This window comes from Camellia sinensis, chromosome 9 (assembly GCF_055761805.1).
Source record: "Camellia sinensis isolate YWXY chromosome 9, ASM5576180v1, whole genome shotgun sequence".
Classification (NCBI taxonomy): domain Eukaryota; kingdom Viridiplantae; phylum Streptophyta; class Magnoliopsida; order Ericales; family Theaceae; genus Camellia; species Camellia sinensis.
Window position 1 is genome coordinate 199,373,405 of NC_138969.1, and position 23,968 is coordinate 199,397,372.

Consider the following 23,968-nt stretch of genomic DNA (forward strand, 5'->3'; position numbering starts at 1 on the left):
TTATGATCCAAAAGCTCTTTGATTATATTTTATGTGGTATTTGGTTATTACTCTTTATATATATATATATATATATTATTATTATTTAAGACTCCCATAGAATTAATTTATAACATTTGTAGTGATCAACGTTACAAATATCATTACTTTCAAATGGGACACACCAACATTATCCTATATATATTAGCATTTTAAGGCTAGGACTAACTACCTCAGGAAATGGAATCTTAAGGTTTCTTCCTAATTCCTAGATAATCCAATAATTGGAAACACTATTCTCTTCGACCATCCTCATGGCTCAACATAAAAGACCAAACATGAACATTGAACAACACGAAGTGGAAACAAAAACAAGAGCAAGAGTACAGAGTGGAATCAATAGGGTAGCACGTAATCAATTCCATTAATTGCTTGCTTGTGTTATAAATAAAAAGGAATCCCTGTGTTGGTTACACTGCACTTGTTAAAGGATGGAGCAATCGGGTAGTAATGGGAATTCTCTGTCGTATCAGCCCAACAAACTTGATTTCGATACTCACTTTTCTGATGAAATATCTGGTGAGTTTTTTTTGCCTTTCTAAATTATTCACATGATATAAAGTGTGAAATTTATCATACCTAAGATATATATAACAAAGTCTGAAATTATATGAAGACATGTTATGCTTGGTTTCTTAACCAAAATTTCTTTTTGCAGAAGAGGTGAATGATTCTTCAATAGAGCAAGTCCGCCTCACGGTGCCAATAACAGATGATCCAACATTGCCTTGCTTGACATTCCGGACATGGGTTTTGGGTACTTTTTCATGTGCTATCCTGGCATTCTTGAAACAATTCTTTGGTTATCGCCAAAACGCGCTTTATATTTCCTCTGTTTCAGCCCAAATTGCTGTTCTTCCCATTGCCAAGTTTATGGCAGCATATCTGCCAACCAAGTCTATCCAAATCTCAGGAACAAAATTGTCACGACCCAAACCCGCCCCTTTGGGTTTAGCACCGTAACCGGCCAGTAATCCAAGATTACCGAAGGCCTGCTTAACAGTAATACAGTAAAACAGAGTACAGGGGCCTGGCGGAAGCTAAAACAGTAAATAAACAATGTCCAACGAGCTGTGACAATCTGTATGCAAAAAGACTTTCATTCAAATATATATACAGTCGGACAAAACAGTATGTACAAATATACCATCATTCAGTTCAGGGACCTAATCCCTATTAAACAGTACAGTACAGTAAACAAAAAAGTTATAGAGACAGAAGGGGGAACTAAAACACCCTTAAGCCATAACTTGACAGGCTCGGAACCTCGCAGTGAGGCACAGTGGTTGGCTTGACAAAACTGGAGCTTACCCCGACGCTTCTAACCACGTTCTGGTGCCTGTAAACCTACATATATATATGAGCAGTGAGCTAAAGTCCAGTGAATAACACAATGCATAAAGGGGTTAAGAATGAATGTCTTTACAGTAATGAAAACAGTTCATTAAATCAGTATTTCAGTCGTTCAGTCAGTACAGTCATATGTGGTACATCCAGTAGAATAACAGTACAATAAACAGTAGGTCTTAAAAGATCGAACAGTAAATGATGGCCATCAATCAGTAAACAGTAGTGGTTCCAACGAGGGAACCGACAGAGATCTCTGTAACAGTAATAGTAGACAGTGGTTGCTAAGGATGCCACAATACAGTTCAGAATATAGGACATACATTCATTCAATTAACAGTTTCAGTTCAGAAAGCAGTACAGTTCAATTGTTCAGAAGATAATCATTTTGAACATATCTTTACACAGTTGTTACTCACAGAGTTCTGGGCTACAGTAAAACTAGAGCGCGTCCCCAGTCGCCAACCCTACACAGTTACAGATTGAACACACACTAAGCTACACAGTTGGGAAAATAATAACTTAATCCCTAATTTGCCTCGGTGTGTTCTACATCTATATCCTCGTTAAGATGCCTTAAACTTTACCTAATAATGCCTAGGATGGGATGAGGATGCAAAGATGCACTTTAAAAGCATATTTAGAATTTTCAGAAAACAGGGGTCACGCTCGAGCGTAGATTACTCCGCTCGAGCGGACATGCGGACAAAGTTTTCCGCTCGAGCGTAGACTTACCCGCTCGAGCGTTCTGCAAAACAGTCAAAAGTGCTAGATAGGTGAAAATCACGCTTGATTGGGCACTCGACACCCGCTCGAGCATGAGACACAGTGTCCCGCTCGAGCATCAATTATTCCGCTCGAGAGGACATCAAAACAGGGCAAAGTACTGGGAGCACGAATTTCACGCTCGAGCGCCAGTCACCCCGCTCGAGTGTGAGTTCAAAATCTGGAATTCTCAAATTTGAACCTCAAGCTCAAATTTAACTTTTAAACCATAAATTTCGAACCTCTTGGGCCAATTTTCCAGAAAACATCCCAAAACTCATAGTTTAACATGATTCCAAAGCTCAATTTGTAAAATCAAGGCCCAAAGGTAGTTCAAATAAATCCAATTTCAAACAACATTTCATGAACAAGATGAACATGGAACATGCATGAATTTAAACACTTCAAAGCTTCAAATGCTAGCTCAATTGAGCCAATTCTTTCTAAAAACATGATGAATTCATGGACTACTCTTAAAACATGGACATGCATGTGAGGAATTATGAACTACAACATCAAAACTTCAATATATATACATGCATGCAATAATTAAGCTTCAACACAACAATTTGAGCCATAAGTTGGCTCTAGTCTTCAACTTTGGTCTAAACCATGCAAGAAACAATTTAAACACAAGAATGAGAAGATGAATTTCTACCTTAAGTCTCCAATTCAAAGAAGGGAAACTCAAATATGCAATTTCTTCTTCAATTTCTTCAAGTCCCCAAACAATTCACAAGATGAAGCCAAATTCTCTCTTAACTCTCTCTCTCTATTTTTCGGTGAGAACTCAAGATATGGCTGAGGAAAAGTGTTGGTCAAGTGTTGTACATGTGATTCAATAAGTCCTAGCATTGTCCACTAACATGGCATTACGGTAATTAAGCCAACTATTGCAATCTAGCTCAATTCAATCTAATTTAATCATACCAAATCACTTTTCAGATAAATATACCATAAAATCATATAAATTATGACGATCGTAAAACATCAATCAATTTTAGATTCGGTCGCCGATAAGGCCTTCAATTCGCAATTTAAACACAAAGGCATGAACAGATAATCAAACAGTCAACAGATAGACATACAATTAAACAGATATACTTAATCAATTCAGTTCCAGATTTCAGTCAGTCAGTTCAGTACTTCAATCAATTCGATTACCAAACATAATCAATCTCAGTTTAGCAGTAATCGGTAGTTAATCGGTAAACAGTGACGAGGGTTGTTACAGTCTCCCCTCCTTAAAAAGAGTTTAGTCCTCTAAACTCGAGTTACCTTCGTTTTGGAAGAAAACAGGATTCAGTGAAAACAGTTCAGGATATCTTTTAGCCATGTCATCTTCCCTCTCCCAAGTGGCATATACGCCACTATGGTTTTGCCAGTCAACTTTCACTAATAGGATCTCTTTGTTTCTCAACTTTTTGATCCGTCTGTTTACAATCTGAATAGGCCGTTTCCTCGTAAGTGTAGTTGTCACTCAGCACTACACGAGTAGGCTCTATCAAGTGGAAAGGATCCCGGAGGTAGTCTCTCAACATAGAAATGTGGAAGACGTGATGTATATGCTCTATTTCAGGAGGAAGCGCTACTTGATACGCCACCGGATTGATTTTCTCAATAATTTCATACGGTCCGACGTATCTCGGCGCCAGCTTGCCTTTGACTCCAAAATGAGTCTGGCCTTTCATCGGTGTCACTTTCACAAATATGTGATCACCCACTTCGTATTCTCTATCCCGTCTTCTAACATCAGCATAACTTTTCTATCTGCTCTGTGCGGTTTTCAGTCTCTATTGTATCAGTTTCACTTTCTCAGTTGTTTCGTATACAATCTCGGGCCCAAGTAAAGGCCCATCTCCAACTTCTGCCCAGCAAATCGGAGATCTACATTTTCTGCCATACAATGCCTCGAAAGGCGCCATACCAATACTTGAATGATAGCTGTTGTTGTAGGCGAATTTAGCCAATGGCAAATAGCTTTCCCAGTTTCCCTGAAAATCAAGGACACACATTCTCAGTAAATCCTCCAGAGTCTGGATGGTCCTTTCTGACTGGCCATCGGTCTGAGGATATAAGCACTACTCAGTCTCAATTCAGTACCCAATGCAGTCTGTAAGCTTTGCTAAAATCTCGAGGTGAACTTCGAATCCCTGTCAGAAACAATGGACACAGGCACTCCATGCAGTCTAACAATTTCATCAATATAGAGTATAGCCAATTTGTCCGCATTATAAATTGTCTTAACAGGTAAGAAGTGAGCAGATTTAGTCAGTCTATCAATGATAACCCAAATTGAGTCCATACCTTTACTGGAGAGAGGCAATCCCACAATAAAATCCATGGTGATATGCTCCAATTTCCACTCTGGTATCGGTAAGGGTTGCAATAAGCCTGCGGGTCGTTGATGTTCAGCTTTGACTTGTTGGCAATGAAGACATTTCGATACAAAATCATCAATTTTTTTCTTCATTCCTGGCCACCAGAAATTTAGTTTCAGGTCTTGGTACATTTTCGTATTCCTTGGATGGATAGAAAATTTTGAATTGTGGCCCTCTTGTAGAACTCTTCATTTCAATTCAGTATCATTTGGTACACACAGTCTTTCTTGAAATTTCAGTACATTACTTTCAAATTTGAAACCTGGTCTGGGTTTAGTTCCCCTTTCTTCGATGATCTTCTTCAAGAGGTCATCCAGTTGCTGTTTCTCTTTAATCTCTTCAATCAGTACTGGTTGAGCAGAAATAGCAGCTAAGGTTCCACCTCATTCTCACAAAACGATTTCAATTTCAGATTTTTCAAGGTCACAAAGCAATTCCTTCTGCCCGGTAAGCAAACAGGCTAAATTTCCAATCAATTTCCGACTCAGTGCATCGGCAACGGTATTGGCTTTCCCGGGATGGTGCAAAATCGGTAGGTCATAGTCTTTAATCAGTTTTAGCCATCTCCACTGTCTCATGTTCAGTTCTTTCTGTGTGAAGAAATATTTCAGACTCTTGTGGTTGGTATATACTTCACATGTCGCCCCCATACAGATAGTGACGCCAGATTTTCAGTGCAAATACTACTGCAGCACGTTCCAGATCATGGGTCGGGTAGTTCTTTTCATGCGGTCTCAGTTGTCGGGAAGCATAAGCAATAACTCTCCTATTCTACATTAAAACACATCCCAAACCCTTATGAGAAACATCACTAAATACAGTATAACCATCCATACCTGAAGGTAGGGCAAGAACCGGTGCAGTCACAAGTCGAGTTTTCAACTCTTGGAAAGCAGATTCCCTTTGGTCAGTCCAGTCAAACGATATCCCCTTCTGAGTTAACTGAGTCAACGGTAAGGCAATTTTGGAGAAATCTTTGACAAATCTTCTTTAATACCCGGCTAGTCCCAAAAAGCTTCGGACTTCTGTCACATTTGTTGGTCTAGGCCAGTTTACTACAGCTTCAATTTTCTGCGGATCAACAGAAATTCCATCTTTGCTAACAACATGCCCCAAAGACATAACATGATCAAGCCAAAAGTCGCATTTAGACAGTTTAGCATAAAGTTTCTGTTCTCTTAGGGTCTGTAGGGCAAGTCTCAGATGATGTTCATGTTCTTCTATACTTTTGGAGTAAATCAGTATGTCATCAATGAATACTACAATAAAGTCATCAAAGTATGGTTTAAAGATTCTGTTCATGAGGTCCATAAATGCAGCAGGTGCATTGGTAACTCCGAAAGGCATAACTAAAAATTCGTAATGTCCATACCTCGTTCGAAAAGTAGTTTTGTCAATATCTTCTGGTTTAACTTTCAACTGATGGTATCCTGATCTGAGGTTGATCTTAGAGAACACTTGAGCACCCTGTAACTGATCAAATAAGTCATCAATATGTGGCAATGGGTATTTGTTTTTCACAGTTACCTTGTTCAGTTCACGGTAGTCAATACACAGTCTCAGTGAGCCGTCTTTCTTCTTCACAAATAAAACAGGAGCGCCCCATGGCGAAGTGCTAGGCCTGATGAACTTCTTATCCAGCAGTTCTTGCAGTTGCATTTTCAATTCCTTCAGTTCAGTTGAGGCCATTCGGTAAGGAGCTTTAGATACTGGCTGCGATCCCGAAACCACATCAACGGTAAATTCAATCTCCCTGTCAGTTAAATCCCCCAGCAGATTATCTAGAAAAACATCAGTAGATACAGTCAATACAGAACACAGATATCCCTTACACCCCTTTCTAATCAATTTAACAACTTTCACAGATGAAATCGAGTACGGAGGAGGTACTACTCCAACCCCATTAAACACAAATTCGAGTAAACCCGGTGGACGAAAAACTACTTGTTTCGTTACACAGTCTATGGTAGCATGGTATTTCGTTAACCAGTCCATTCCCAATATTACATCAAAATGATCAATGTTCAGAGGTAGTAAGTCAATAAACAAATGTGCATCTTCAACAATAATTTCACAAGTAGGGTACATATATGCACAGGTCATAGATTCCCCAATGGGTGATGATACAGCTAACAGATAATTCATGGGTTCTAATGGTCTATTCAATTTTCGTGAAAAAGCATGCGACACATATGAATGCATAGACCCTGAATCAATCAGTACATAAGCACTTTGAGTACAAATAGAGAGAATACCTGACACAACGGTCTCGGCATTCTGCACGTCTCCTGGCACTAGGGCGAACACTTGGCCCTGCCTCATGGGCTCTTTCCCAGTAGCTTTGGGGTTCAGTTTTGGTGCAACAGTTGATGCTGCCACGCTTGGTCCAGCTTCGCTACTGGCTTGTGGAACAGAGGGGCAGTCTTTAACCATGTGGCCCACCTTTCCACACCTGTAAAAGGCTCTAGATATTTTGTAATAGACCTCTTTGTGCTTCTTGCCACACTCAGAACAGGGTGGTATGAAACCACTCCCTTGGCTGGGGCTAGTTGTTGACCTCGTATTCTGTTTCTTGTTCAATGGGCTATGCTTGCCTTTCTTGAATTTAAAACCCTGCCTTTTAGCACGCCATTCAGATGCTGGTGTTTCAGTTTTCAGTGCTTCGATGTTCGATTCAGCCATCAAGGCTCGGTCAAGAACATTTACATAGTTCGGTAATTTCAGAACATTTATTCTGTCGAGTATTGCAACATTAAGGCCGCCTTCAAACTTTCTGGCCTTCTTGTAGTCAGTGTCAACCATGTGTGGTGCATAACGGGCAAGTTCAGTAAATTTTGTCTCATATTCAGCAACGGACATTGTGCCTTGTCTTAGCTGTTCGAATTCAGTTACTTTTCTGTCCCTAACACACTGAGGGAAGTACTTTTCAAAGAAGGCTCCTTTGAACTGAGCCCAAGTCATAACAGTATTGTTATTACGGATAAGCATCCACCACCTTCTAACTTCTTCTTGCAGAGTAAAGGTGGCCAATAGCACTTTATGTGCTTCGGAGCACGGAAAAACCTCAAACAATTTTTCTGTCACGAGAACCCATGCTTCAGCTTTTAACGGTTCAAGGCCTCCCTGGAAGGATGGCGGTTTCATTTTGCTGAATTTATGGGTGAGAGCAATTATGTCCCCATCATTAACATTCACATTCTGCTCCGACTGTACCGGAGGAGGAGGTGGGGGCTGTTGATTCTGTTGTTGATCTAGTCTCTCAGTTATTAATTCCATCATTCTTTCCAGCCGTGCCATTCTTGCCTCAGAGGATGAGGATTCAGATTCATTTGCAGTTCTCGCATTATCCATTTCACTATAGGCGGTTATTGCAGTTATCAACATAGGCAGTCATTTGTTTAAACAGATTAACACATTAGTATACATTCAGTCATGTCATAGCCACACACACTTATCATGCTCATGTAATGCCCTAATCGCTTTTCTATGACATCCTATAGCTCATTGGGACACGTGTGTGCGGTATAACTCGTGGTAAGTATCACTCTGATACCACTCTGTCACGACCCAAACCCGCCCCTATGGGTTTAGCACCGTAACCGGCCAGTAATCCAAGATTACCGAAGGCCTGCTTAACAGTAATACAGTAAAACAGAGTACAGGGGCCTAGTAGATGCCAAAACAGTAAATAAACAATGTCCAATGAGCTATGACAGTCTGTATGCAAAAAGACTTTCATTCAAATATATATACAGTCGGACAAAACAGTATGTACATATATACCATCATTCAGTTCAGGGACCTAATCCCTATTAAACAGTACAGTACAGTAAACAAAACAGTTACAGAGACAGAATGAGGAACTAAAACACCCTTAAGCCATAACTTGACAGGCTCGGAACCTCGCAGTGAGGCACAGTGGTTGGCTTGACAAAACTGGAGCTTACCCCGACGCTTCTAACCACGGTCTGGTGCCTGTACACCTACATATATATATGAGCAATGAGCTAAAGCCCAGTGAATAACACAATGCGTAAAGGGGTTAAGAATGAATGTCCTTACAGTAATGAAAACAGTTCATTAAATCAGTATTTCAGTCGTTCAGTCAGTACAGTCATATGTGGTACATCCAGTAGCATAACACTACAGTAAACAGTAGGTCTTAAAAGATCGAACAGTAAATGATGGCCATCAATCAGTAAACAGTAGTGGTTCCGACGAGGGAACCGACAGAGATCTCTGTAACAGTAACAGTAGACAGTGGTTGTTAAGGATGCCACAATACAGTTCAGAATATAGGACATACATTCATTCAATTAACAGTATCAATTCAGAAAGCAGTACAGTTCAATTGTTCAGAAGATAATCATTTTGAACATATCTTTACACAGTTGTTACTCACAGAGTTCTGGGCTACAGTAAAACTAGAGCGCGTCCCCAGTCGCCAACCCTACACAGTTACAGATTGAACACACACTAAGCTACACAGTTGGGAAAATAATAACTTAATCCCTAATTTGCCTCAGTGTGTTCTACATCTATATCCTCGTTAAGATGCCTTAAACTAGGCCTAATAATGCCTAGGATGGGATGAGGATGCAAAGATGCATTTTAAAAGCATTTTTAGAATTTTCAGAAAATAGGAGTCATGCTCGAGCGTAGATTACTTCGCTCGAGCGGACATGCAGACAAAGCTTTCCGCTCGAGCGTAGACTTACCCACTCGAGCGTTCTGCAAAACAGTCAAAAGTGCTGGATAGGTGAAATCACGCTTGATTGGGCACTCGACACCTGCTCGAGAATGAGACACAGTGTCCCGCTCGAGCGTCAATTATTCCGCTCGAGCAGACATCAAAACAGGGCAAAATACTGGGAGCACGAATTTCACGCTTGAGCGCCAGTCACCACGCTCGAGCGTGAGTTCAAAATCTGGAATTCCCAGATTTGAACCTTAAGCTCAAATTCAACTTTTAAACCATAAATTTCGATCCTCATGGGCTAATTTTCTAGAAAACATCCCAAAACTCATAGTTTAACATGATTCCAAAGCTCAATTTGTAAAATCAAGGCCCAAAGGTAGTTCAAATAAATCCAATTTCAAATAACATTTCATGAACAAGATGAACATGGAACATGCATGAATTTAAACACTTCAAAGCTTCAAATGCTAACTCAATTGAGCCAATTCTTTCTAAAAACATGATGAATTCATTGACTACTTTTAAAACATGGACATGCATGTGAGGAATTATGAACTACAACCTCAAAACTTCAATATATATACATGCACGCAACAATTAAGCTTCAACACAACAATTTGAGCCATAAGTTGGCTCTAGTCTTCAACTTTGGTCTAAACCATGCAAGAAACAATTTAAACACAAGAATGAGAAGATGAATTTCTACTTTAAGTCTCCAATTCAAAGAAAGGAAGCTCAAATATGCAATTTCTTCTTCAATTTCTTCAAGTCCCCAAACAATTCACAAGATGAAGCCAAATTCTCTCTTAACTCTCTCTCTCTCTCTCTCTCTCTCTTTATTTTTCGGTGAGAACTCAAGAAATGGCTGAGGAAAAGTGTTGGTCAAGTGTTGTACATGTGATTCAATAAGTCCTAGCATTGTCCACTAACATGGCATTACGGTAATTAAGCCAACTATTGCAATCTAGCTCAATTCAATCTAATTTAATCATACCAAATCACTTTTCAGATAAATATACCATAAAATCATATAAATTATGACGATCGTAAAACATCAATCAATTTCAGATTCGGTCACCGATAAGGCCTTCAATTCGCAATTTAAACACAAAGGCATGAACAGATAATCAAACAGTCAACAGATAGACATACAATTAAACAAATATACTTAATCAATTCAGTTCCAGATTTCAGTCAGTCAGTTCAGTACTTCAATCAATTCGATTACCAATCATAATCAATCCCAGTTTAGCAGTAATCGGTAGTTAATCAGTAAACAGTGACGAGGGTTGTTACAAAAATGGACATTTTCAATGAATCCAGGGCCATTCAATTGTTGGGTATACCTCCTTATTGGAGTGTGGGACCCAATTGGGTTTGGAAAAAGAGTTTAATTTGGTTTAGTATTAATTATAATATATTTTTATATATTATATTTAATTTGTGGAGACCTAATTCAGTTTGGTAACCATTAGGGTTTTGATAACAAAACTCAAGGATCAATTATATAGACATATATTTGGTGTTGGTTTTGCCGAAGGAAAAAAGTGCACTGCGGCAGCCACATAGATTCGGGAGCCAACATTGATTCTTGGGGCATAAGTTCAATTGATGGTTCCATTGTTGTTGTGCATCATTGGTTAGTGGGTGAAATTAATTTAGATTATTATTTTGGGTCTTCTACAATTCTGGTTTTGAAGATTTTGGTTCATCTATTTGGTAAGGTCTTTCCTCTTGTTTATTTGTGATTATTTGGAATTCACCTAAAGGTGGTTTGTGAGACTTTTTGTGTCTCGTTTGTAATCGTTTGGAAACTATTTGGTTGATAGTGGAATCGAATTTCGATCCCGTAGACGTACCTCACATTGAGGGAACCACGTAAAAATTCTTGTGTTGCTTTTGATTTAATTTTTCCACATTAGTTTTTATTCCCATTGATTGATTTACTTGTGGGGAATCACATATTTTCCCCAACAACTGGTATCAGAGCTTACGGTTTATTTGTGTCTATTTATTTGTGTAAATCAATGGTGGGGAATGTGGGTTGTATGTCTAGCTTCAATAGAAGCAATTGGATACCTTGGAAAACTAAAATGGAGGACCTATTATTTTGTAAAGATTTGTATGGACCCATTAAGGGTGATAGTGGCAAACCCGAGGGTATGAAAGATGATGAGTGGAATAGGCTTAATTGAAAAGCTGTTGGTGTTATTCGTCAATGGATTGATGACAGTGTGTTTCATCATGTTGCTACTGAAGAGTTGCAGGCTTTGATGATACTTAGTTCTTTGCCCGAAAGTTGGGAGACTTTGGTTGTGACGGTTAGTAATTCGGCACCTGATGGAGTTGTCACAATGGGTCAAGTCACTAGTAGCTTGTTAAATGAAGAAACTAGAAGAAAATCAGTGGGTTCCTCTCATTCGGAAGCATTTGTTGTGAGAGGCAGAAGCAAAACAGAGGGAAGGAGTAAGACTCCTCGTGGTCGTGATCAAAACGGTGACAAATCAAAAGATGGTTCTTTTTTAAAGAAAGACATTGAGTGCCATTATTGCCATGAGTAAGGGTGTGCATAATATCGCCAAAACCGCCGAAACCGCACCGAGTCGCACCGTCAAGGCAAATTCATTATAATTTGCCAATCGAACCGCCGATTTTTGGTAAGAAAAATGGCAAATTCTAGTGACACTTTTATCAATCCGCCACCCGCCATACGGTTTCTATTTTTCTCTCAAACCGCACCGACCCGCACCGCGTACACCCTTAGCCATGAGAAAGGGCACATGAAGCGAGAATGCCGAAAGCTCAAGAACAAGGAGAAAATACATGACAAAAGTGTGGATAAGAAGCAAGAAGACACAACGGCAGTTACTACCGATGATCTCATGGTCGTTTGTGAAGATGATTGTATCAATTTTGTGGGCCAAGAGAGTAATTGGGTGATTGATTCTGGTACTTATTTTCATGTGACTTCTCGAGTTAATTTCTTCACTACCTACATCAAAAGAGATTATGATTCTGTTCGAATGGGTAATGAAAGTTTGTCCAAGATTATTGGCATGGACGATGTTTGCTTGGAAAAAAATTTGGGTTGCAAGTTGTTGCTTAAAGATGTGAGGCATGTTCCCGACATTCGCCTCAATCTGATCTCTACTGGGAAGCTAGATGATGAAGGCTTCAACAACAAATCTGGTGATGGAATATGGAAGCTCACAAAGGGTTCTTTGGTGGTGGCTAAGTGCAAGAAGACTCATATACTTTGTTCGATGCAATGAAAAATTTGTAAAGGTGTTGTCAATGCACTTGAAGATGATACTTCTACCGAATTGTGGCACAAGCAGCTTGGCCACATGAGTGAAAAGGGGCTGCAAGTATTGTTCAAGAAAGAGCTTCTATCCAGTTTGAAAGGTACACATCTCAAAACTTGTGTTCATTGTTTGGCGGGTAAACAACATAGAGTTTCTTTCATAAAAATGTTGCTTTTAGAAAAGAAAATGTTTTGGAGTTGATTCATTCGGATGTTTGTGGTCCTTTAAAAGTTAGAACACATGGTGGTGCACTTTATTTTGTTACTTTCATTGATGATTATTCAAGGAAAGTTTGGGCTTTTCTACTAAAAACTAAAGATCAAGTTCTAGAAGTATTTAAGCTTTTCAGGCCATGGTTAAAAGAGAAACATGGCAGAAATTGAAGTGCATCCGATCAGACAATGGTGGTGAATACATTGGGCCATTTGATGAGTATTGTCGCAGCCAAGGTATTCAGCATCAAAAGACAGTTAAGAAGACTCCTCAACAAAATGGAGTTGTCGAGGGGATGAACCGCACCATTGTGGAAAGAACAAGGTGTTTGCTTTCACAAGCTAAATTGCCAAGATCCTTTTGGGGTGAGGCATTGAAGACAGCGGTTGACGTGATCAATTTGTCTCATTCCTATCCTTTGAATGGTGATGTTCCAGAAAGAGTTTGGACTGGCAAAGATGTGACTTTTGAGCACTTGAGAGTGTTTGGTTGCCAAGCTTTTGTTCACATTCCAAAGGAAGAGAGGTCCAAACTTGACAGTAAGTCAAGACAATACATTTTTCTTGGCTATGGACGTGATGAATTTGGGTATAGATTGTGGGATTCGGTTGACAAGAAAGTCATTCGAAGCCGTGATGTTGTGTTTCTTGAAGACCAAACAATTGATGACTTCGGCAAAGGTGATCAACCGGAGCCAAAAACTAGTGATCTCATAGACGTGGATCCATCTCCTTCATCTTCAGTTGATGATGAAAATGGGGGAGATATGCAACCACCTATTGAAGATGTAGAGGATGATGCTAATCCTAATGAAGTTGAGGCAGAAATTAAGGAAGAGCATCCAACTCAAGAACCGCCACCACAACTTGAGTTGAGGAAATCTACAAGGGACCGACAACTTTCGAGAAAGTATCCTCCTAATGAGTTTGTGTTGATTTCTGATCAAGGGGAGCCTGAGAGCTATCAAGAAGCAATTGAGCATACAAAGAAAGGTCATTGAAAAAAGGCCATGGAAGAGGAGATGAATTCTTTATTTGAAAGTCACACCTATGATTTAGTGAAGTTGCCTAAGGGGAGGAAAATTTTGAAAAATAAGTGGGTCTTCAAATTGAAGAATGATGGCAAGAATCTGAGATACAAGGCACGTCTTGTTATGAAAGGCTTTGGGCAAAAGAAAGGTATTGACTTTGATGAGGTTTTCTCACCGATTGTAAAGATGTCTTCTATTCGGGTTGTACTTGGTATGGCTGCAAGTATGAACCTTGAAGTTGAGCAACTTGATGTGAAGACCGCATTTCTTCATAGTGATCTTAAAGAAGAAATTTACATGGAGCAACCGGAAGGTTTTGTAGAAAAGGGAAAAGAGAAATTTGTTTGCAAATTGAAGAAAAGTTTGTATGATCTTAAGCAAGTCCCGCGACAATGGTACAAAAAATTTGACTCTTTCATGATGAATAATTGTTTTTCTAAAACCACTTCGGACCATTGTGTGTTTGTGAAAAATTTTCTGGATGGCAAATTTATTATTCTTTTGCTTTATGTTGATGACATGTTAATTGTGGGTCAAGATTCTACCATGATTAACAAGTTGAAGTTAGAGTTGAGTAAATCTTTTGCTATGAAAGATTTGGGACCGGCAAAGCAAATACTTGGTATGAAAATTGTTTGTGATCACAAAGAGGGGCTGATTTGGTTGTCTTAAGAAAGCTACATTGAGAAAGTTCTTGAGAGGTTCAACATGAATAAAGCAAAGCCGGTTGGTTGTCCACTTGCGGGTCACTTCAAGCTTAGTTCGAATCAATGTCCTACAAGTGAGAAAGATAAGGAAGAGATGTTAAAAGTTCCTTATGCTTCAGCAGTTGGTTCTTTGATGTACGTCATGGTTTGTACAAGGCCGGATATTGCTCACGCCGTTGGTGTGGTGAGTCGTTTTCTCTCTAATCCAGGTAAAGAACATTGGGCAGCGGTAAAATAGATTCTAAGGTGTCTTCGAGGGACTTCGAAGGTGTGTTTGTGTTTTGGGGATGGTAAGCTGATACTTGATGGGTTCACAGATTCTGACATGGTCGGTGATGTTGATTCTAGGAAATCTACTTCGGGGTATTTGATGACTTTTGCAGGGGGAGCTGTGGCATGGCAATCTAAATTACAAAAATGTGTTGCTCCCTCAACTACCGAAGCTGAATTTATTGCTATTATAGAAGCTTGCAAAGAAGAGTTATGGTTGAAGAAATTTTTGCAAGAGTTGGGTTTGAAGCAAGAAAGTATGTGCTTTATTGTGATAGTCAAAGTGCTATTCACTTGAGTAAAAATTCTACTTTTCATTCGAGATCGAAACACATTGATGTGAGATACCATTGGATTCGTGATGTGTTAGATTCGAAATTGTTACAACTCGAAAAGGTTTACACGGATGATAATATTTCGGATATGTTGACTAAGACTTTGTCAAGGGACAAACATTTGAAGTGTCGAATTTTTGCGGGTATGGTTGATATCTCCACTTAAGTCGGTAGGGGGAGAATTGTTGGGTATACCTCCTTATTGGAGTGTGGGACCCAATTGGGTTTGGAAAAAGAGTTTAATTTGGTTTAGTATTAATTATAATATATTTTTATATATTATATTTAATTTGTGGAGACCTAATTCAGTTTGGTAACCATTAGGGTTTTGATAACAAAACTCAAGGATCAATTATATAGACATATATTTGGTATTGGTTTTGCCGAAGGAAAAAAGTGCACTGCGGCAGCCACATAGATTCGGGAGCCAACATTGATTCTTGGGGCATAAGTTCAATTGATGGTTCCATTGTTGCTGTGCATCATTGGTTAGTGGGTGAAATTAATTTGGATTATTATTTTTGGTCTTCTACAATTCTAGTTTTGAAGATTTTGGTTCATCTATTTGGTGAGGTCTTTCCTCTTGTTTATTTGTGATTATTTGGAATTCACCTAAGGGTGATTTGTGAGACTTTTCGTGTCTCGTTTGTAATCGTTTGGAAACTATTTGGTTGATAGTGGAATCAGATTTCGATCCCGTGGACATAGCTCACATTGAGGGAACCACGTAAAAATTTTTGTGTTGCTTTTGATTTAATTTTTTCGCATTAATTTTTATTCCCATTGATTGATTTACTTGTGGAGAATCACATATTTTCCCTAACATCAACTTGAAAGAGCATGTCCTTATCACCATTTTTGCCAATTCAGGTTCGAATACTGTATATGCAGTGGGTATTATTACCATAGTGAAGGCGTTTTATCATCGGTAACTTTATCCTCTTGCAGCCATGTTGTTAACCCAAACTACCTAGGTGATTCTCTCTCTCTCTCTCTCTCTCTCTTTCTCTCTCTCTTTTAGCATCTTCATTTGCAAGTCTATTTCTCTTTCAGCATTTTCATTTTGCTAAATTTTCTTGATGGTGTTCAATGGACTGTTTAGATGCTTCGGTATGGATGGGCTGGTATTTTAAGAAAGTTTCTAGTTGATTCACCATACATGTGGTGGCCTTCTAATCTGGTTCGGGTCTCCCTCTTTAGGTACTCTCTCTCTCTCTGTGTAAGAGGAGCTAATTTGAGCCCACTAAATTAATTAGGCCCAATAGTCCAAGGTTGGTGGGCCCGAATTTATCGCAAGTCCAAGATTGGTGGGCCCGGATTTATCGCCATCAAACGGGCTGAATCGCTCTAAGCCTCGAAAGGGTTCAGATCCACGAACTCAGAGACTTACTCGGGCTCGGACTCGAAAGGGTATTGAGCTATCCTAGAGATCCGAGGCACTCGGACTCGAAAGGATTCGGATCCACGAATCTAGAGATCCAAAGCACTTGGCTTCGAACGGATTCAGACGTAATCTAGAAGTCGCTCCGTTAATGAATCCCAGAACACTTGCGGGTTCGGAGCTTTCCGGGATCTACGCACCAGAACCATGGGCGTAATGGAGTTCGAACAAAGGACCCGATCCCGAGGACGGTGAGTAGAGATAAATTCACTCTTCGGTTAAACTAGCCTATACTCGGGTCGAGGTGGCATGATCTAGGGGGTCCCTGAGATTCGGCAATATTTGCGGCTGGGCGTTCTCTTGAACTACCCCTGACCCTTATGCGGCAGGACGTCCTCTGGGACTACCCCTGACCCTTTGGGATGATTGGGGATCATTGGTTAGGTGTGGCTAAGAAGAAGGGTTTGCCAAGAGCTTGATCTCCTCTTCGAGGTTTTCCTCATCCTCGAAGAGGTCTCATCCTCGGACAAGGTGGTTAGAGAGAATATTCCCCATGTGCCTTGCACATGGGCTCCATCCTACGTCATGAGGTGCTTACAAATAGCACCCACCCATAGCTTTACAAGGGATGGATTTTGGAGAATTAACTCTTGGGAAAGAACTAATTTCCCTTCTCCATTATCAACCTTGAGAGTGAAAGTGAGAGATCCATGGGAGAGCCTTGTCATTATTCTCTCTCTAGCCATTTTGCCTTCTTCTTCACCCAATCTCTTATCTCCATCATCTCCTTTACTCTTGTGTTCTTGAGTTGAAACTATTGAAGAATCTAAGCCTCTCATCATCTTCTAGAGAATTCGAAGTTGTTCTTCAAGGATCTTCGAAGGTCTACGAATTCTCTAACGACGTTCTTGAACCTTCTCATACATTTGGCGACTTCACTGGGGAGGCGGATTGGTTAATGGTCTCAATGAGATCTAGAACTCATACAACACCGACAAAAATGGCAGATAATGAGACTCATCAACAAGGCTCTTCCAATGGTGGTGATGAAAGGACTCAAGTTCAAGCTTGACCTCTCATTCTTGAAGCCATTCAAGAACTCCAACACACTCAACAACAGATTCTCACGACTTTTCAAAATCTCAATCACACCATGTTGGTGATGGGTTCGAATTTCGCACCACCAGTTGAGGTCAAGTCGGCACTGACAAGCATCAACAATTTCATGGTAATGTTGGAAATGGTCAAAACCATCAAGATCTACTCCAAATTCTCCCTAAAGTTGTACAAAATGGTGTGCAAAATCAAGTGCTAGGAGGAATAAGTCATGGCCAACCTGTGGCCCATGGAGTGCAAAATCACGCACCTGGAGGATCGAGCCATGGTCCATCGGTGGTTGGAGGAGTTTCCGGCGCAATGAATGGTGTTCCAGCGGCGGTGGAACTTCAAGAAAGGCCTACAGAAATTTCTCTACAAAGTGGTGCTCCATCCATGCCTAATTTTGTTCCACCGATTATAAATTCTACTCATGTACCGAGTGGGTCTCCTTTGGCTCCAATGCCGAGTTTGCAAGCCCAACCTGATATAGCCGTGGCATACAATAGACTTTATGGGACCCAATGCAACGTCCCACCACCAAACGGCGTATCCATAGGTGCCGATGGCCAATATCATCATGTGTCTTCACCGATGGTGAATTCTCAACACCCAAATGGCCAAGTTGCTCCAAGCTAAGTCTTCGGGTCTATAAGTCAGGTTCCGGGAATACCACCATCAAGTTCTCTCCCTCAACAATTTCTTACTCTCGCCGATGTGCAAGCCATGTTCGATCTCGAACGGGGCAAGATGACTTTACCCTCTTTGCTTGATCCGGATGTCAAGCCACCATACCCTATTGAGATGTTGAGTTATCCATACCCAGAGGGGTACACGGTGCTGAAATTCATCAAATTCAATGGCATGCAAGGAAATGCTCGAGAACATGTTGTTCGGTTCATCGAGACTTTGGAGATTCATGCTTCACATCATGTCTCTCCGACTGAGAGAATTCTCCAAGTCCCTCACCGACCGAACATATAGTTGGTACGTTAACTTGGCCCCAAACTCTGTTCGAAGTTGGGAAGAGATGGTCAACAAATTCCACGCGAAATTCTTTCAGGTGGCCGAGAAAGTGACCACACTTACCCCGTGTAAGGAAAAGTAGCGGGAAGGTGAAGATATTCTTGAATATGTGAAGAGATTCCAAGCCAAAGCCGTGGACTGTCATGAGGCTCTGGAGGAAAGCTACTTGGTCCAAATTTGTGTTGAAGGGGCATTGAATGGGTACAAGATGCTTCTTGTTAATCACAAGCTACCCACCTTCTCGACACTAATTGAAGCATCCCGGAACATCAACATACCTCAGTCTCAGGAGATTGGGTTCAAGACTAGTTATAAAACTAGCTTCAAGTCATCCCGAGGACCTTCTGTCACTGCGGCTTCCGCGTCTTCTACATGAAAGTCGCAGGGGGAGGAATTCAGAGGTCAGAAGAGGAAAAAACTATGAAGATGACACTTCTTTTCCGTGTAGTGTCGAGGAGGTGAAGGCCTTAGTTAAAGAATGGGTGGCAGACGGGGAACTGAAGTTGCCTCATTTCGAAGAGCTTTTGCCGAAGAAGGGCCGTGAGGGTCCTAATTATTGTGTTTTCCACCGATCACTAGGACATCCTACAGAAAAGTGCCGGATGCTTAAGAAGATCTTTAGAAAGAAAGTCGAAGCATATGAGATAGAGTTCAGAGAACAGGAGCCCCGGGATATCTTAGAAGACATGGCTATGATGGTGCATGATGGCCACAACCCGAGCAGCTGGTGAAAGGTTTCCAAATGATCTTACAACTCTAGGGGCAAATTTCGACATTCCGTAAAAGAAGTCTATCTATGGCATTTACAATTTGTATTTACTGCATTGTCTAAGAATTTTCTATCTTTCTTTCTTATGTTATGAAGAAAGTTATTTCCTCTATATTATGTATCTCCATTAGAAGTTATTTTCTCTACATTGTATATCTTCATCGTGTTATGTTGCTTGAAACAGTTTTCAATTTTTATTGCCCCTCGAAGAAGAAAGAGGAAATAATAGACTTGGTTACCAACCTGAAGGGACTTTTCTTGACACAGTAGAAGTGTACTCCCACTCAGAGAGGGACAACCTTTGCTTCAATTAGTTGCCAAAACAGTGTGTGCTCCCACTCGGACCTCCAAAGAGCAATCATTGCTTCCTTCAATGCAAGCTTCAAGGGTCTTTCTTGCTAAAGTAGAGTGTTGCACCCACTCGGACCTTCGAAGGACAGTCATTGCTTCCATCAATGCAAGCTTTAAGGGTCTTTCTTGCTGAAGTAGAGTGTGTACTCCCACTCGAACTTCTGAAGAATAGCCCTTACTTCCATCAATGCAAGCTTCGAGGGTCTTTCTTGTTGAAGTAGAGTGTGTGTTCCCACTCAGACTTCCGAAGAATAGCCCTTGTTTCCACCAGCCATTGCTTCTTTCAATGCAAGCTTCGAGGGTCTTTCTTGCTAAAGTAGAGTGTTTCACCCACTCGGACCTCCGAAGAACAGTCATTGCTTCCATCAATGCAAGCTTTAAGGGTCTTTCTTGCTGAAGTAGAGTGTATGCTCCCACTCGGACTTCCGAAGAATAGCTCTTACTTCCATCAATGCAAGCTTCGAGGGTCTTTCTTGTTGAAGCAGAGTGTGTGTTCCTACTTGGACTTCCAAAGAATAGCCCTTGCTTCTATCAACCATTGCTTCCTTCAATGCAAGCTTCAAGGAATAGCATTTGCTTCCATTGATTGCCGAAGAAATGAGTGTACATCCACTTGGATTTTCGAGGAACAACTTTGTCTTCGCTCGGATTTCTAGGGAACAATCTTTACTTCCGTTAGGATAAGCTTGATAAATTCGGTTGTCAGCCAGGAGGGATCTTTCTTGCGGTTACCAGCTAGAAGGGATCTTTTTTTTCTGCCAAAGAAAAGAGTGTGCTTCCACCCGGACTTCCGAGGGACAGCCCTTGCTTCCATTTGGACTTCCAAGGAACAAACCTCATTTCCATCAGTGCAAGCTTCGAGAATCTCTCTTGTTGAAGTAGAGTGTGTGCTCCCACTCAGACTTTCGAAGAACATACCTCGCTTCCATCAGTGCGAGCCTCAAGGATCTTTCTTGCTGAAGTAGAGTGTGTTCTCCCACTCAGACTTTCGAAGAATAGCCCTCAAGACTCGGTGGCCTATCAGAAGGGATCTTCTTGCCAAAGTAGGGTGTGTGCTACTATTCAAACTCCTGAGGGACAGCCTTGCTTCCGTTTGGACTTTCGAGGGACAGCTCTTGCTCTCATCAGTGCGGGTCTGAAGAACAGCCCTTGCTTTCATCAATACGAGCTCCGAGGATCTTTCTTTTCAAAGTAGAGTGGACTCCTACTCGAACTCCCGAAGGATAGCCTTTGCTTCCATTAGCTGCCGAAGTAGAAGTGCGCATCCACTCAGACGTCCGAGGGACAGCCTTGTTTCTGCTCGGACTTCTGAGGGAGAGCCTTGTTTCCCCTCGAACTTCTGAGGGACAACCTTGTTTCTGCTCGGATTTCTGAGGGAGAGCCTTGTTTCTGCTTGAATTTATGAGGGACAGCCTTGCTTCTATTCGGACTTGTGAGAGACAATCTTTACTTCTATTTGTGCAAGCTTGGTAGACTCGGTTGCCGTCCAGAGGGATCTTTCTTGCCGAGGTAGGGTGTATGCTACTTTCGGACTTCTAAGGAACAGTTTTGCGCTCATTCAAACTTCCAAAGGACAACCCTTGCTCTCATTAGTGAAGATTCTGAAGGCCTCGGGGTCGTGGATTTCGCACAAAAATTTATTTGCCTGAAATAGTAAAACCAACAAATGAGACAAACAATATCAATTTCAGATCATGATTCAGGCATTATTAGAATGGGGCAACATCAACAACTACACATTTGTTTTATTCTCTTCAAATTTTCAACAATAGTGCTCAACAACAAATTGCAATCACCTTCAACAAGCCCGCCAAGATTCAACAAATTTTTTTAAAAAAATTATTGCAGGGCCAATTTAGTTCAACAGTACCTATTTCAACATTCACAAGGATGGCAATGAATAAATTCACACGAGGCAACCAGCGGATGCTTAATATTTTTCAATAGTTCTATTTGTATCAAATTATCAATGCATGGGCTCGGTTTTTAAATATCAGGAAGAGTGCAATGTCATGGTGTGTTTTTTATCTTGCAAAATCAGCAATAAAAATTCAATAGCCTAGTGTTAAAGATTTATCTATATCCAGTCCATCAATAAAAGTCCCGAATCTCAAGCAAGGATTTGAAGATGTATATAATCAGATCACTAGCTCAAGATTATTTGCAAGCCTCAAAACTGAAATCAAAATTTCCACCGAAGTTCACAAATTCAGAGTTCATCATCAGAAAAACAGAAATGCAAGAAGAAAAAGGAAGAGGGCTTTGAGCAAATATTCAACTAGATCTTGAAGTCCAAAGATCAATAAATCTGAAACAGTGAAGGGAATGAAATTAGTTGAGTAAAAATCAAAACCCATATATATATATATATATAAAGAGCTCACTCACAGATCTGAAGCAGTGTAGAAGAAATAAAAGAAATGGGCAGAGTAAGCACTGTGGAAGGAAGAAATAGACCAAAGCTCATCAAAATGAAGAGCTGGCTTGGGTCCAAGAACAACCAGGACGGGTTGGCAGCAGCGTGAGCATTGGTATTTCGAGAGCCAAATCAGTCCGAGAAATTTCTGGCTAGACCGACCAATGACGCGTTGAGAGGGCGGCGTGGTCGGCGTGAACAGTGACCTCACGAAGGCCGACGACAATGGCTTGTGTGGCCTTTGGTTCAGCAACTACGGAGCTCCAATTGAAGAAGAGGACAACTGGGTTGGTCTCTGTGTAAAGAGAGAGAGCCGAAGCCAAGACCCACGACAAAGCTGGGGGTGTCGCAGCACAGCGGCAAGACACCGAGGGTAACAACCAGCGTTGACAACGGGCTGGATAGTGACGAACTGGGCTGGTGATAGCGCGAGATGGTGGCACTTTGGGTCGCAGCATCAGTGGTGTCCGGAGCCACGGCGTGAGCAGTGGGCGATACCGCATGGGTCAGACGCGAAGCTTGCAGGCCGCGCGAGTTGGGGTGGTCACGCGGAGGACAGTGCCTTGAGTGACTCTTTCGCAGGCCGACGGCGGGGCCTGAGCTGCGACGACGGCCAGCATGAAGGCAGCAGTGGTCTTCAACGAAGAATAGAAATGCTGGCTTGCGAAAGAAGAAGAGAGCCGCTGCTCATGGTGGTCTCTTGCCTTTTTGAAGAAAATGCAAGTTTAGTGAGAAAGATTGTGCCACTGGTTTCAAAAGACGAAAAAAAAAGACGAAGAAAGATGAGTCTCTCTGTGTAGAGAGAGAGCGCCGCTGTGAAACAAATAAAAAAAGTGACCTATGAAATAAATAGGGTTTTGGCCCCTCTCTTTAAATAGAAAAAAAGTGTGTGATGCTGGAATATCCCCTCAGAATATACTATTTATATATATCCATATATAGACGGGTCTGTTGTGTTGCCAGCCAGGAAAAGAAAAAGCTTGGTTTGTGGCATTATTCTATTTGTCTATATATATATATATATAATGTGCCTGCTGTTTTCTAAGCAAAAAAAAAAAAAAAGAAAAAAAAAAGAGTGTTTGGATCATTTTTATTTCAGAATAAAAAATGGGTGCTTTATTGTTTTTTGACTTGAAATGAAAAAAATGACCTTTTGATGTTCTAAAGAAATAAAAAGATTTGGAGTCATGCATGCTGTTGAAAAAAATAAAATAAAAAAATAATTAAAGTTGACTTAAAAAAAAAAGAAGTTATTTATTTATTTATTTTTTTTAATATTACTTATCAATTTTATCTGTAAATTGCGGTGAGCCCTCAACTTTATCCATAGATTCTATCAAGATAAAATATTTCCGAAGACGTAATGTGAAGCATGGCTGACAAGGTGAAACTATGCATATCCGAGAAAATTACAATTTCTCATACACCCAAGGGGCAAATGTAAGAGGAGCTAATTTGAGCCCACTAAATTAATTAGGCTCAATAGTCCAAGGTTGGTGGGCTCGGATTTATCGCAAGTCCAAGTTTGGTGGGCCCGGATTTATCGCCATCAAACGGGCTGAATTGCTCTAAGCCTCGAAAGGGTTCGGATTCGCGAACTTAGAGACTTACTCGGACCCGGACTCGAAAGGGTATTGAGCTATCCTAGAGATCCGAGGCACTCGGACTCGAAAGGATTCGGATCCACGAATCTAGAGATCTGAAGCACTTGGCTTCGAACGGATTCAGACGCAATCTAGAAGTCGATACGTTAATGAGTCCCAGAACACTTGCGGGCTCGGAACTTTCCGGGATCTACGCACCAGAACCATGGGCGTAATGGAGTTCGAACAAAGGACC

General features: G+C 40.8%; 1 pseudogene; it reads left to right on the plus strand.

The window, feature by feature from the left end:
- Window positions 1-470: 470 nt before the first annotated feature.
- LOC114295887 (oligopeptide transporter 1-like) overlaps window positions 471-23,968 on the plus strand; it is a 42,915-nt pseudogene continuing 19,417 nt past the window's right edge.